This window comes from Alligator mississippiensis, chromosome 1, assembly GCF_030867095.1.
Source record: "Alligator mississippiensis isolate rAllMis1 chromosome 1, rAllMis1, whole genome shotgun sequence".
Taxonomy (NCBI): domain Eukaryota; kingdom Metazoa; phylum Chordata; order Crocodylia; family Alligatoridae; genus Alligator; species Alligator mississippiensis.
The window spans coordinates 200,084,429-200,097,257 of NC_081824.1; positions in this window are offsets into that span (position 1 = coordinate 200,084,429).

Here is a 12,829-nt window from a genome sequence, read left to right on the forward strand (position 1 = left end):
TGAACAGGTAGATGTTAGCATGTCAGACACTTTGAACTGCTCTGAAGGCTAGAAAAGTGACATGGCTTTTGGAAACATGGATGCTATATGCCCCCTGGTAAGTTTCATTTGGGACAATCTTCCAGAGTGGTAAAATACTAGTATATTTTCTACTCGTAGCTTATTCCAATAATAAAGAAAAATATGGGTCTTTTCCCTAAGTCACAAAGAGTGAGAGGCACTTGTTAACTACTGTTATCTTCAGCCTCCACAAGAGAAGGTTGAGAGGTGAACTTGTGGCTGCCTATAAGTTCATCACGGGGGCACAGAAAGGAATTGGTGAGGTTTTATTCACCAAGGCACCCCCAGGGGTTACAAGAAATAATGGCCACAAGCTAGCAGAAAGCAGATTTAGACTAGACATTAGGAAGAACTTCTTCACAGTTAGAGTGGCCAAGGTCTGGAGTGGGCTCTCAAGGGAGGTGGTGCTCTCCCCTACCCTGCGGGTCTTCAAGAGGAGGTTGGATATGCATCTAGCTGGGGTCATCTAGACCCAGCACTCTTTCCTGCCTATGCAGGGGGTCGGACTCGATGATCTATTGAGGTCCCTTCCGACCCTAGAATCTATGAATCTACTGCTCTGCAGTGCATTGGGAATACTTACTTGACTCTCAAAGTTTTCCTTATAGCAATGAGGTGGACAAAGGTAACAGGTACATGCAAATATTCCTCCATTCACTGTCTCCTCAGTTTCCTGGGCCATGGCTGTTTGCCCAGAATGTAGGTTTATTTTTTGCACTTTCATTTGCACTCTCATTTGGCAAATATAAGAAAGAAATCAGACTATCATATTCATAGAAAGAGCACAAGGGACCATTAGATCATCTAGTCTGACCTTCTGTATGTCACAGGACATTAAACTTCACTCGTTTACCCTGCATTGAGCCAAATAACTTGTGTTTGGCTCACACATCTTCTGGAAAGGAATCCAAGTGCAATGTTAAGACCTCAAGAGATGGACAGTCTAACTAGTCCTTTGATGTTTTGTTCCCCGATTAATCACCCTCACAGTTAAAAATTTGTGCTCGGTTTCTTATTTGAATTAAAGAGATTAAAGAGCCCATTAATATCAGATACCTTTTTCTTTTGAAGGTACGTTTATACTAATTGAGTCGCTTGTAGTCTTCTCTTTGATAAACTAAGCAGATTGAGCTCTGAGAATATGTTTACACTGGGGCAGCAGCCAGCCTGTCCTCCCACCTGCTTCAGCAGGCGTGCTTCAAACCCAGAATTATTGTGGCAGGGCTGTTGTGGGTTTGTCCACAGTGCTGGCTCTCAAGAACACTGAAGACTGAGGTCTTGAGAGCAGTCATGGAAGGATGCCCAGGAGTGGTCCCACTGGTGTATTTCTGGGTTTAGAACAAACCTAGGGGAACAGATAGAAAGCATGTTCTTGGGGATGTCCCAGGTGGTGCCTGTTACCACTGCAATGTAGACATGCTTTCATTATCCTATTCATCCTATCATTACTTTTGTGGCTTTTTCTATACTGTCTCCAATTCATGGACAAAAAATTGACACATCCCTTTGAAGCATGTAGCTGTGCCTCAAGCAGAAATGAGAAAGGGGAGGAGAGAGACTTCTCCAGCAAGTCCAACACTGACCAAGACACATTCCTTGAATCTAGACCTCATTGTACTTTACTTTCTAAGGTCCAATCCCATCCTTGTCTTGAATGGCAATATGGCCCTACAAAAGCAAGGAACTGCCACAGGTCTCTTGTGGTAGGAGCAACACTCAGCCACAGCACATTCTATGACAGTACTCAGATGGAGTGTAAGTCTAGACAAGTGACAGAAATATAGGCCATGATTATATGTATCCATTGGCCAGTCCTCTGCATGGGGCTGGAGGTTCCTACAAAGTATGTAGGAGGTAGAAATACTGAAGGGAACTTTCCCCTGATGCTCTAATTGTTTCCAGTACTCACCTCTTTATTTTGATTTTGTACAGAAGACCAGGATTCAGGCCCTAGACAGTCAATGTTCAGAGCTGGTTTTATGTTTCTTAAGCTCCTCTTAGTTACTGTGCAAGATTTATTTTACTAACAATGACATAGCAGAGAGTAGTTAAAACCCTTTTCCTTGTCATTCTCTACCCTTGTGAAGGCACCCAAGGCTGTATTCTATATCAATTTTAGTTAATATCTATTTAAAATTATCTAATCAGTTACAAGGAACATTCTAAGAATGGCATATATTTAAAATAAAGCCAAAATCCAATTACTATACTCCATATAAGCCAGGGATCAGATTCAATTACATTACACTTCGCAATTTACAAGCTGTTGGTGTTCATTCTGACAGAGGCTTTGAAAATGCTCTTTTTTTGCCACAGACCTTCAAAATGTGCTTACCTACTGAAAAAATACACATCCCCAGTACTAGCCCTTGTTATAATGTAAGCCAGCCAATAACAGTAGGGCCACATGTTACTCTGCACCAAAATTTCCCCTGAAGGAAGGATTGGTTAAAGCAATGATGCCCAACCTTTTCACCCCATAGGCTGGATGGGCAGTGCCAGGTCCAGTTGTGGGTCAGATCTGGCTGGTGGGCTTGATCCAGCTGGCACATGGGGCCAGTGGAGGAGCCCCACCTGCCCATGGGGGGGGGTGCAGCTTCACCCTAATCTGTCTGCCGGGGGAGGGGGGAAGTGGGGGGGAGGGGTCACACAGACCTTCCCCTCTCCCCAGCTGTCAGTTTTTTTCCAACTCATGGGGGTCCCTGCAGGCTGGATGGCATGGCTCTGTGGGATGGATTTGGCCTGTGGGCCAGATGTTGAGCACCCCTAGGTTAAAGGAACCCCTGATATGATGCTGAGAATAATTAGTGTAGGCCCAAATGTTAGATGTGAGCAATTTAGGACATGCAGATCTGACATGTGGGGACTCAGAAGCACATCAGTATATATCTTTTTTATACCTCTTCATCCTGGATCTGAACACTCCTTTGGATTGTGAAACACACCAAGGCTGAACTATGTAATTTTGAAGGCTGCTCAGTGCTATGACTCACCAAACCTTATAAGACAACCAGAGTATCAAGCCCATCACAAGAGAAGCAAGCACTGACTGGACTGCAGGGACCAGGCCTAAGAAGGCACTCAGCTTGGTCGGTACTAGCAGGCATTCAGATATTTTGCTAAGATGCAGGCATATTTTACTAGGGTGGGCAAGAAAGGAAACAGTTGCAGTTAGTTACTCTTAGTGCATGGTGCTAGCCAACTGGCTTTCTAAGTGCATCAGGAATCAACTTTAGAGCTGAACCTTGTCAGGATTTTTGCCTGAAGGAGTTATTTTAAATCCAGTTTTCTTTTGAAGCCAACTGTGCAATCTTCATTTTCTTGTGGCAAGCAGGCTGGTTCCTCTGTAGCAGCTCCATGCTGTTGCTACAGGGTTCTCACAAAGCTCCTCACATTGCTCTGCTTTCTTGGGCTAGGGACAGAAGTTACACATAAACTGGTTTAAGTGATCGGTAAGTAGTTTAAACCTATAACAGAACAGAAAATCTGCACATAAACCAGTTTCAAAATGGCTGAAACTGATTTAAGATAAGCCTGGTTGAATGTAGTATCAGACTTAACTGATTTGGGTCAAACCAGTTTCTGAAACTTGTCCCAGACCCCTTCCTGGTTCAAGTTAAATCACAGTCCCCCAGTATGCTTTGCAGCCCTTGACTGGGTTGTGCTGTCTGCTCCAGAGAGCAGGGCTGGTCCCACCCCTCTGCTCCCTAGCTGGAGCAGTGAGGGCTGGCTGACAACAGGGTGGGGGTGGGAAACTGTGCTGGGGATGCAGCTCAGTCTGCGGAGGGGAGAACTTCCCTCCCCCCCCCGGCAAACCCCAGTTGGGGTATGGGGCCAGGGAGGGGGGTTAAACACCCCTTCTCCTGCTCAAACTTACTGCTGGCTGCAACTGTGGACTACAAATCCCAAAGGCACCTGGAAGCAGGAAGAAGAAGTGATAAGCAACGCTGCAGAGTCCTGCTGCTGTGATTTTGTACTGAAAATCCCAGAGACCTTGGGGGCAGCAGGAATAAGAAGTGAACACACAGCCATGCTGTAGCACCCCCTTGGCTTCTGGCCTGAACCACCGCAGATGTGTAGCTACATTTCCCAAATCAAAGGTAAATATCACTTCTGTTTCAATTTAATCTCTGCATTTTAGACTAACCTGCAAAGACTGAATCAATTCAGCCTCAGGCTTTTTGACTGTCTGTACTTAACCATGGTAGCAGCAGCTAAGTGGCAGATATGGATATGCTGATACCCTTCACAAGGACAGGAGCTGCTTTGCCTTGCCTTTCAGTGATACACTGACTGCTTACCAGACAAATCTGTGGTAACTAGGGAATGATTTGCAGTGGCCTTCTTTTAGGCTCCTCCATTGGCTGGTCCCCAATGGTTGCTTTCAGGGCCTTCTGTGCTCCATCTTCTCTGCTCTGCACTGTTCAGTGCAGATCTGCATCTCACTGCTATATCTGCACAGTCTCATCTGTGTGTGCCTCCTAAGATTCTGCTCCATGATTCTATTCCCAGGTCATGCTGCAACTCCTTCAGCAGCTCTCCATCCCCCTGCCCTGCTCTGTCTCTAGAAGGCATCATGTGGCTACACCAGCCCATCTTGATCCAGATACTGCTGAAAATTCATTCAAGTTGTTTCTACTCCTCCACTCTGATCTGCACTGGGATAGGGAATATATCTTAGGGCCATAGGAAAGAATATAAATACTAGCATCCTGCTTAGTAATTTGATCATAACAGTGATTCATACAGCACTTCATATTAGGTATGTTGGGGCTCCATTTCTCATTCTCTTTACATGAGGATTTCATTTTGATTTTTCTACCTTGATCAGAAAGTTCATCTAATTTGGCACTCCTGGGACAATTCTGTTTCCAGGCACACTGATGTAAAGTATGGCATATTTGCATATACCATTTGATTCATGCACATCCCACTACTGCCACCATATTTCATGCATAGAGTTCTGTGCAACAATAAAGGGACTCCATTTGGGTTGCAAGAATTTGCATCTTTATAAGAGCTGTGTTCTTGGTCAGGAGGTGTAGTGTGTGCTCAGAGCTTTTACAAAATTCTCCAAACCATGGAGCTTTCTGGTATCACCCTCCAAAATCATCTCTGCTACAACTTGTGTTCTGACCTGCAGGAACTGAGACTGGATTAACGCAAATGCCTAGGACCCTGAGCTGTGGCGGACCCTGGTCCTTCCCTCTGTGGGGACCGTGTGAATGGCCCTGTCCACCTCCCTTCACTTCCCTTTCCTTTTCCTCCCCTTTGCCAGCCTCACCACCATGGGGGTTGCTTCCCAGGGGCAGCTCTGAGCCCCGCTTCCCACAGGCAGCAACACCAGGGTGAGGAGGGAGTTCTCCATTGGCCAGGGCCCACAAGTTTGTTTGCCTAGGGCCCACTAAATAGTTAATCTGGCTCTGGCAGGAACTGGCAGGTTGTTACACAGTTTTAAATTCAACCAAAGCTGAGCTTGTGAATTTTTGCATTTTGAACAAAAGGGTCACCAAGATTTATCTCTGACATTCCTTCTTCACCTTTGGGTGAATCCTTCTTCACCTACATGCTTTGGGTACGTGGACTTTGTCAACTCCAAGAAAAGTAGTATGAATTTAAAGCCAAAGGCAGGTTAGGTTACCAGAAAAACAAGCATATACTGTGCTGTTGTGTGTGAAGATGAGACCGCCTAATTTTCTGACATAAGAGTTACCATTAGCAGTATACAGGTCCACTAGGAAGACAAGGCAAAGATGTCTACTGTTTGTGTTGCAGACGAGACATGAGCAAGAACAGTTTCCATTAAATCTTAGCCATTAACAATGGTATAGAGTAGAATTAACACACTTGAATAGACTGTTGACCTTACATTGTGGTATTTAACCTACTGTGCAGTGGTGCACTGTACCATGAAAAAAATGCAGTTAAAAGTGGGCAGCTGCCATTATGGATTTGTTTTTCACCCTCTGATAAGAGTGTTTTCCTTGACCAATTTATGCTCCTTTCCTATTACTATTGCTCCTGTTTCTGCGTTTCCTCTTCTTAACTTGCCTTATTAGGCATTGACAAGTATTGAGGTCAGTTAAATAACTATTTGTTTTATTATTTTCCTGGCAAAGTAGGTGTGGTAGAAACAGCCGCTAATTATTTGCTATTGTTCTCTTTAATAATGAGCCACAGGGGCTCTAGAGGAGTAAGGGTAATTCGGAATCTTTTCAAAGCAAAAAATATGAAGTCACACTCAGAAGTGTGTCAGTGCAGACCTGCTGATCCAGAGGCAGAGTGGGAACTGGGAAAACAACACATTTTATCATTTAAAGTTCTGCTTAGTAATGGGCCATAGCTGAGCCTCACATTGTGGAAAACAGTAAGGAAAGATAGCCAGTGGGAATGAACAAGAAAAAAGTGCCCTGAGTGAATGAAAAAAAGAATGGCTCATGATCCAGTAGAACCAGAAGAACTATAGACTAATGAAATGGCTATAGAAAATATAAGCTAAGATGGAGAAGGGAAGGAAGTTTGTCTGTGATGGTGTACTCAGTGGGGGGATATTGAGTTGTTTTGCATGACATCTTTAAATGCATTAGTGCAGCTTCTCTGTTTGCATGAATGGGTGCTGCTCCACTAAGCTAGGCTAATTTCCACCAGCCGAGCATCTGCCCCACGGACTCTTCCTACTCAGTACCGCAAGTTATTTCAAGGGAGCTGGTATAGAGTACATTATGCTCAGTGTGGAGGCTTATAATTTCACAACTGTATCCTCATTTACACTACTGTCTTCCCTCAAACACAGGCAGCAAAGCATACACTTTCAGTCCAGTTTTAGATTAAGGAAAACAAACCTCCAAAAGTAAATCCCAGAGGGAGTGAGCCAGTGGTGATGCATAGGGGGTGCACAGGGGTGCATGCGCACACCCTGAGAGCTCTAGTTCACCCCCTGACAGGCCACGCTCCTTGTTTAGATGATGGGGGGGCAGGCAGGAGTGCTGGTGCCCACCCCCCATGAGCACCAGCTGGGGAGTGGGAGCGCCAGATGAAGCGCCATGGCCACTTCCGGGAGCACCACAGCCACTTCCAGGAATGCCATGGTTGCTTCCCAGTTGGCATGATTGGCCACAGGGGGACTCCCCTCCCCCGGTTGGCGAGATTGGCCGGGGGGGGAGCAGGGGGCCACATACCCCCCCGCCCCAACTAAGGTGGCACCAGTTGCCCGTGGAGTGAGCTATTCATCTTGAACTGCCTCACAACAAAGTACAAAGAAAAGGGAATCAAACTCTCCCTTGCATTTGTACAGCCCAATATAACCACCCAGGTTTAGATAGGCAACAATATTATTTTGTAGCACAAAGTTATATAAAGAGCCAATTCAATCTGAGTAATTTCTAATTACAGGTAGGGATGGCCATAAAGGAATGAATTATGTGATGCACATCCTTTTTTGTTCATCAGTCCTCTGGGATGAGGTCTGTGAAAGAGCTTGAGTACAGTGGAACAGGTTGGGAGGGAATGTGCCTAGCTAGTCTTTTAAACCTCCTTGTCACAGTGGATGGCACTGCAGATGATCTTCACTGGGAAGCTTTAGGTGTGTAGGTGGTTAAGCAGAAAGGAGAAGTAGGGTGTAAATCAGTGGTTCTCATCCTTTTTAGAGTCAAGGCACCCCTGGATAGACTTGAGGCACCTTTCGGACAATGCCAGTTCTTAGTTTCCATTCTTTTTTGACTACAGAAAAATAATAACACATTTTTTTCTGTTGCAAAGAACTAAGAAATACCACAACTATGGATTTCTATTTAACATCTCTGAGTTTATCTTGTGAATCATATTTGCATACCTAGCAGAGCTAACATTGTGGCTAGGGACAGAAATTACACATAAACTGATATAAATGATTGGAAACTGGTTCAAATCTGTAACAACAGAAGTTCAGTGCACATTAACTGCTTTCAAAATGGCTGAAACCTGGATGGATGTAGTATCAGACTTAACTGATTTAGGTTAAATCAGTTTATTGAACTGTCCCAGATCCCCTCCATATTCAGGTTAACTCACAGTCCCCCAGCATCCCAGGATGCTTTGCACCATCTCTGCAAACCCTCCCTCACAGGATGGACAGGCTAGACTTGGCCCAAGCTGTCTGCTCTAGCTGAGCAGGGAGGTGTGCTCTAATGCCCCCCAGCTTCTGACCTGGGGCACTGCAGGAATGTGGCTATATTTCCAGAATCAAAAGTGAATGTCTTTTCACTTGCTTATTGGTTCAATCTACGTACTTTAGAATAACTGTGAAGATTGACTCCATTCAGGCTCAGGCTTTTTGACTGTCTGTACTTAGCCTGTGTGTCACCCCGTGGCACTCTTGAAAGGATCTCAAGGCACCCCAGGGTGCCTTGGCACCCTGGTTGAGAATCACTGGTGTGGATTCATAGCTCTTCAAATTCATCCAGCCCCTGTAACTATAGAAATGCAATAGTCCATAAGAGGGAGGAAGGCTGGTTCCCATCACCTTTTCCAAACCTGAGTGGAAATCTCCTGAACATAGCTAGTTTATTTGGGTTAAGTCCAAGGTTTTGCCCCTGCAGAAGGGGTCTAAGGAAGGTCCTAAGGGAAGCTACTCTTTGGCAGCCTTGAGGAAAATCTTGAAAGCACTGGTAGGGTGAAATGAAAGGGAAGCCAGGCATTCACTAAGCTGGAAGACACAACAGCTGTGTTACGTTTTTAAATTATATTTAAATTAAAACAGCACTGAAGAGCTTGAAGTGTCTTGAAAGAGGACCCAAATTACTCAGTACAAAGGGAACTAGAAGCTGCAAGTTTTCACAAAGGGAATGCAAACACAAAAAGCTGACATGCGCTTGGCTTCTATAAGAGCTTCCCTCCCCCTTCCAACAAGGCAATAAGCCAGGAAGAAGCTGGTGATCAAAGGTTGGTCAGTGCCCCTAGTATGTTTAGTTATGGGAAACTATTGAGAGCATTGACACCACAGCCAAGAACAAGCATGACTTGGTGCTATATGTATTTAAACAAATGCAGAGGTAACAGATTTCAAGGGTTCTAAGCAGAATCAGCTTGTCTGATACTTAACACAGCGATGAGACAACACACTGTTATTGGCAGCTTTGCAGGCATTCATCTAAAGACTCAACGGGAATGCAGATTTAGCAACCTTCTTACCTCCAGGAAAGGGGCGGGGGAGGGGAAAGCTTGCACTTAATGCTGCCTTTGTTGTGCCAGCTGCTTGATAAGCAGAGGACTTTGGTTTCTAGGTTTATCAGTTCAACATAATTGTAGAGCGCTAAATATGCTTTAAGAAACCTTGTCTTAAGGTTCACCGTAAGTCAAACTGACATTACCGTGAATTTTACTCTCTGATTTATTCTCAGAGTTCTCTCACATTCCACAAATATGGAGCATCCCCTCACTTCTGAAAATCATTCATGTATCCTATGAAAGAACATGTAACTGAGGTCACAGAAAAGGTTATTTATACTAAGGGAAGGACTACGGGAAGCACATAAATACTTACATTTCCTGCATGATTCATGCAGGAAATGCATCTCTATGCAGCGTGCATCATTACTGCAACAGTCTCTATATGGGATTGCCTTAAAGACTGTTTGAAAGCTGCACCTTTTGTAGTATGCAGCAGCATACCTTATGTCAGGGGTGGATTACCACGGGGCATCTCAGTGGCTGCGCCTGTACTCTACCCTTATCCCATGAGCCACTGGGGACCTCAGCTGGCGGCTCCTCAATGAAGCCGTTGCCATGGGCGTGTTTGTGGCAAGCTTCACAGACACCCCAATCTTCTGCCCCTTCTGTGGGCAGAGGGAGACCCTGGTGCACATGACACTCGCGTGTGCCAGGCTGCAGCCCCTCCACCTCCACCACCTCCTCCTGAGTTTCTGATTGAACTTTACCCCCCTACCTTTTTATTTTTGGGTACCCCATCCACAGCCCCACCAAGTCCCGGGACCTCCTGGTCAACCTCCTCCTGGTCCTGGCCATGTGGGCCTTGTACATGACCAGAAAGGAAGCTCTGGCTGGGAAGATGCCTGGAGACTGTGGAGCTGCTTTCCTCTCTCTTGTCCATGCACATTTCTGGGCAGAGCACCACTGGGAGGCATCCAGCAGCTCCTTAGATGCCTTTGAGGACTGGTGGGTGCAGCCCAGGGGCTCTGCTCAGGTTAGCCCTCAGGCACACTTATTTTCATGATTTGACCTTTGACCCACACAAGACTCCTATCCTATTTTTTTCATTAGTTGTCCCAAGAATTTAGTTGTTCCATTCGTCCATTAGCCTCTGTAAAAAGGAGCTACTAGTTAGTCAGGTGGGCTTTGCCCATGGTAATCGGATGGACAAATAGACTTGGGTGGATTGCCAAAAGCATGTAATTCCAGTGCTCCAGAGCTTACACAGGCTGGCTCCCAATCACTTTCTGGGTGTGATTCAAGGTGCTGGTTTTAACCTATAAGGCCCTGTCTGGTTTGGGTGCTTTAGGGACTACCTTACACCCTGTCCATTGCAGTTGATATTTTTGTTTCCCTATTAACTTGCTTTGCTCTCTTGTTCATTCTCCTGTTTTGTAAGTTGCTCTCTTCCCTTATTTTACCTTCCCTGAGCCTTTATTGGGAAGGGCAGCATATAAATCAAGTCATGTAAATATATTTTGATGTCACTCATTTTATGTCTTGGCTACGCATTCTGTTCCACTTATGGGCTTTGTCAGGTTGAGAAGTACACCCTAACCTGAGTAGTTGGGTAGAATGTGAAATAACTGTTCCTGTTTAAGGGTGGTAGGCATTTCTCAGGGGGTTGAGTGCCCTCAGCTCTTCAGTGGAAATTGAGGATACTCAATGCCAGCATCATGCAAGATCAAGCCCTAGAGGAATATTTTATCGTTGTCTTACTGAAAATCCCATCAATTCATTTATAGGACTATATGAAAAATGAGATTATTATTCCCGTTTTATCCAGTTACCAAAATTCTGGGACTAGTTTTGTTTGCATATTGTTATGGCACCGGCTAACTCCATTTTATGCATGTACCATAATGCCAGACAATAACATGAGGCCATGGAATAAAAAGGCAAGGAAAATGGCAATAGTTATCCATGCATCTGGTGTAAGTGTGCAGAAATGAAGCTGGAGAGCTATAATGAAAAATAAAACTGCACCATTGTTAAAATCACGGGTGTAAGAGCAAATAAAGTCTTTCTTCCCTGGGCTAAGGAATGTTATGCCCTTTCAAGAGTAACTCCTTTGAGTAATCAAGATCTGAATATGATCCAAAGTTTCTATGTGTGTGATAATGAAGTGAAGGCAATGAAGTAATAACGTGTTTTTACTCTTTGTGACTGGAATTCATAACTCTTATATAGAGGTCCAGAGAGCCCTCCCAAAATTTCAGACTACAAACTCGGACTTTAGAGGAGCATAGACTTCACACGTACTCTCTGCACACGGTTGACTTTCAGAAAATGAGTTAGAATGGAATATCCTGCATTTAAGTTAATGAATGTAACATTGGTGGCTAAAATTCTAGAGAATTGCTATCCAATGTACTTTATAAGCTTTTTTTCCGTTTTAAATAAATGAAATACCTATTCTTCCAGTGCATGCAATTATTTATCACATTGAAAGAAATACACTGTGCTTTGAAAAGGAATTTAACCAAATGGAGTGTGAGTACATATGTGTGAGTGTTGTATATTGGTTTAGCTGAGACTTTCTCCAAAGAGACCCTACTGCTTTAGGATACATTGTAAAATATACCTTTTTCTGAGCCAAACAAAACATACAAGAACGACTGAAGTCTAGTTCTTTTCTTCTTAGCAATTGATATTCTGGTTGAAGTTCTGAGGATATTTTTGTCTAGTCTTTCATTCCACTAAATGTCGTAGAACACTATATTCATCAGTATGCAGAAGATATTAGATAATTTATACTTAATGGAAAACTCAAAGTATCACATATTATTTAAAACCCTGTTTGGTAGCAATACCCACCTATACAGAGCTTTACTGGCTTTAAGACAGATATCCATCATTTGTCTTCATCGGGCTCTGTACAGATGCAGAGTTCTGCCTGTTGGGAGTTCATTGTTGGATCAGTACCTAGATAAAGGGGATATAAATAAAAGTTTGTTGGATGCAACTGAGTAATTACAGAGCTCTACAGACATCTCTAGCCAAAATGGTATACACAAAGAAATGAAATGAAAGTGGAAAAGTTTGCTCTTTTTTCATACCTAAGTAAAGAAAAAACGTTTTTACCTGGTTCTTCTCCTGTTGTCAGTTCTAGCTATTTAAACTGAATTTGGAAAGCAGCAATAAAGAAGTTGGGGAAAAGGATAATGTTCTAACTCGCCTTTCTAGATTCACCTGGTTTCTCTGTGAAGTTTATCCTTGTTATCAACAACTTGTTCTGTCACAAACAGGAGACCTTAAGTCAATGGGCTCAGTTAATCACAGGTATAATTGTAGTGGAATCCTTAGAATTACAACAGGATGACTTTGCCCCTTTTGGATTTAAGATCCTCATTTTACTGTTGTGTGCACAGCAGAACTGCAAATTAAGCTGTTGCTTTTACTAAATTTAACCACTCCAGTGGTTATGTTGCTTGTACATGTTGCTTTCACTGGGTTATTATGCATTTTTAGTTGTGGTATGTGATAAGATGAAGACTGCAGAGACAGTCAGGTCCTTGAAGGTTCTGACTCACCCTCCAAAATTACTGTTGCTTTATAGTCTGCCTTTTTCTCTAGGCCTGTT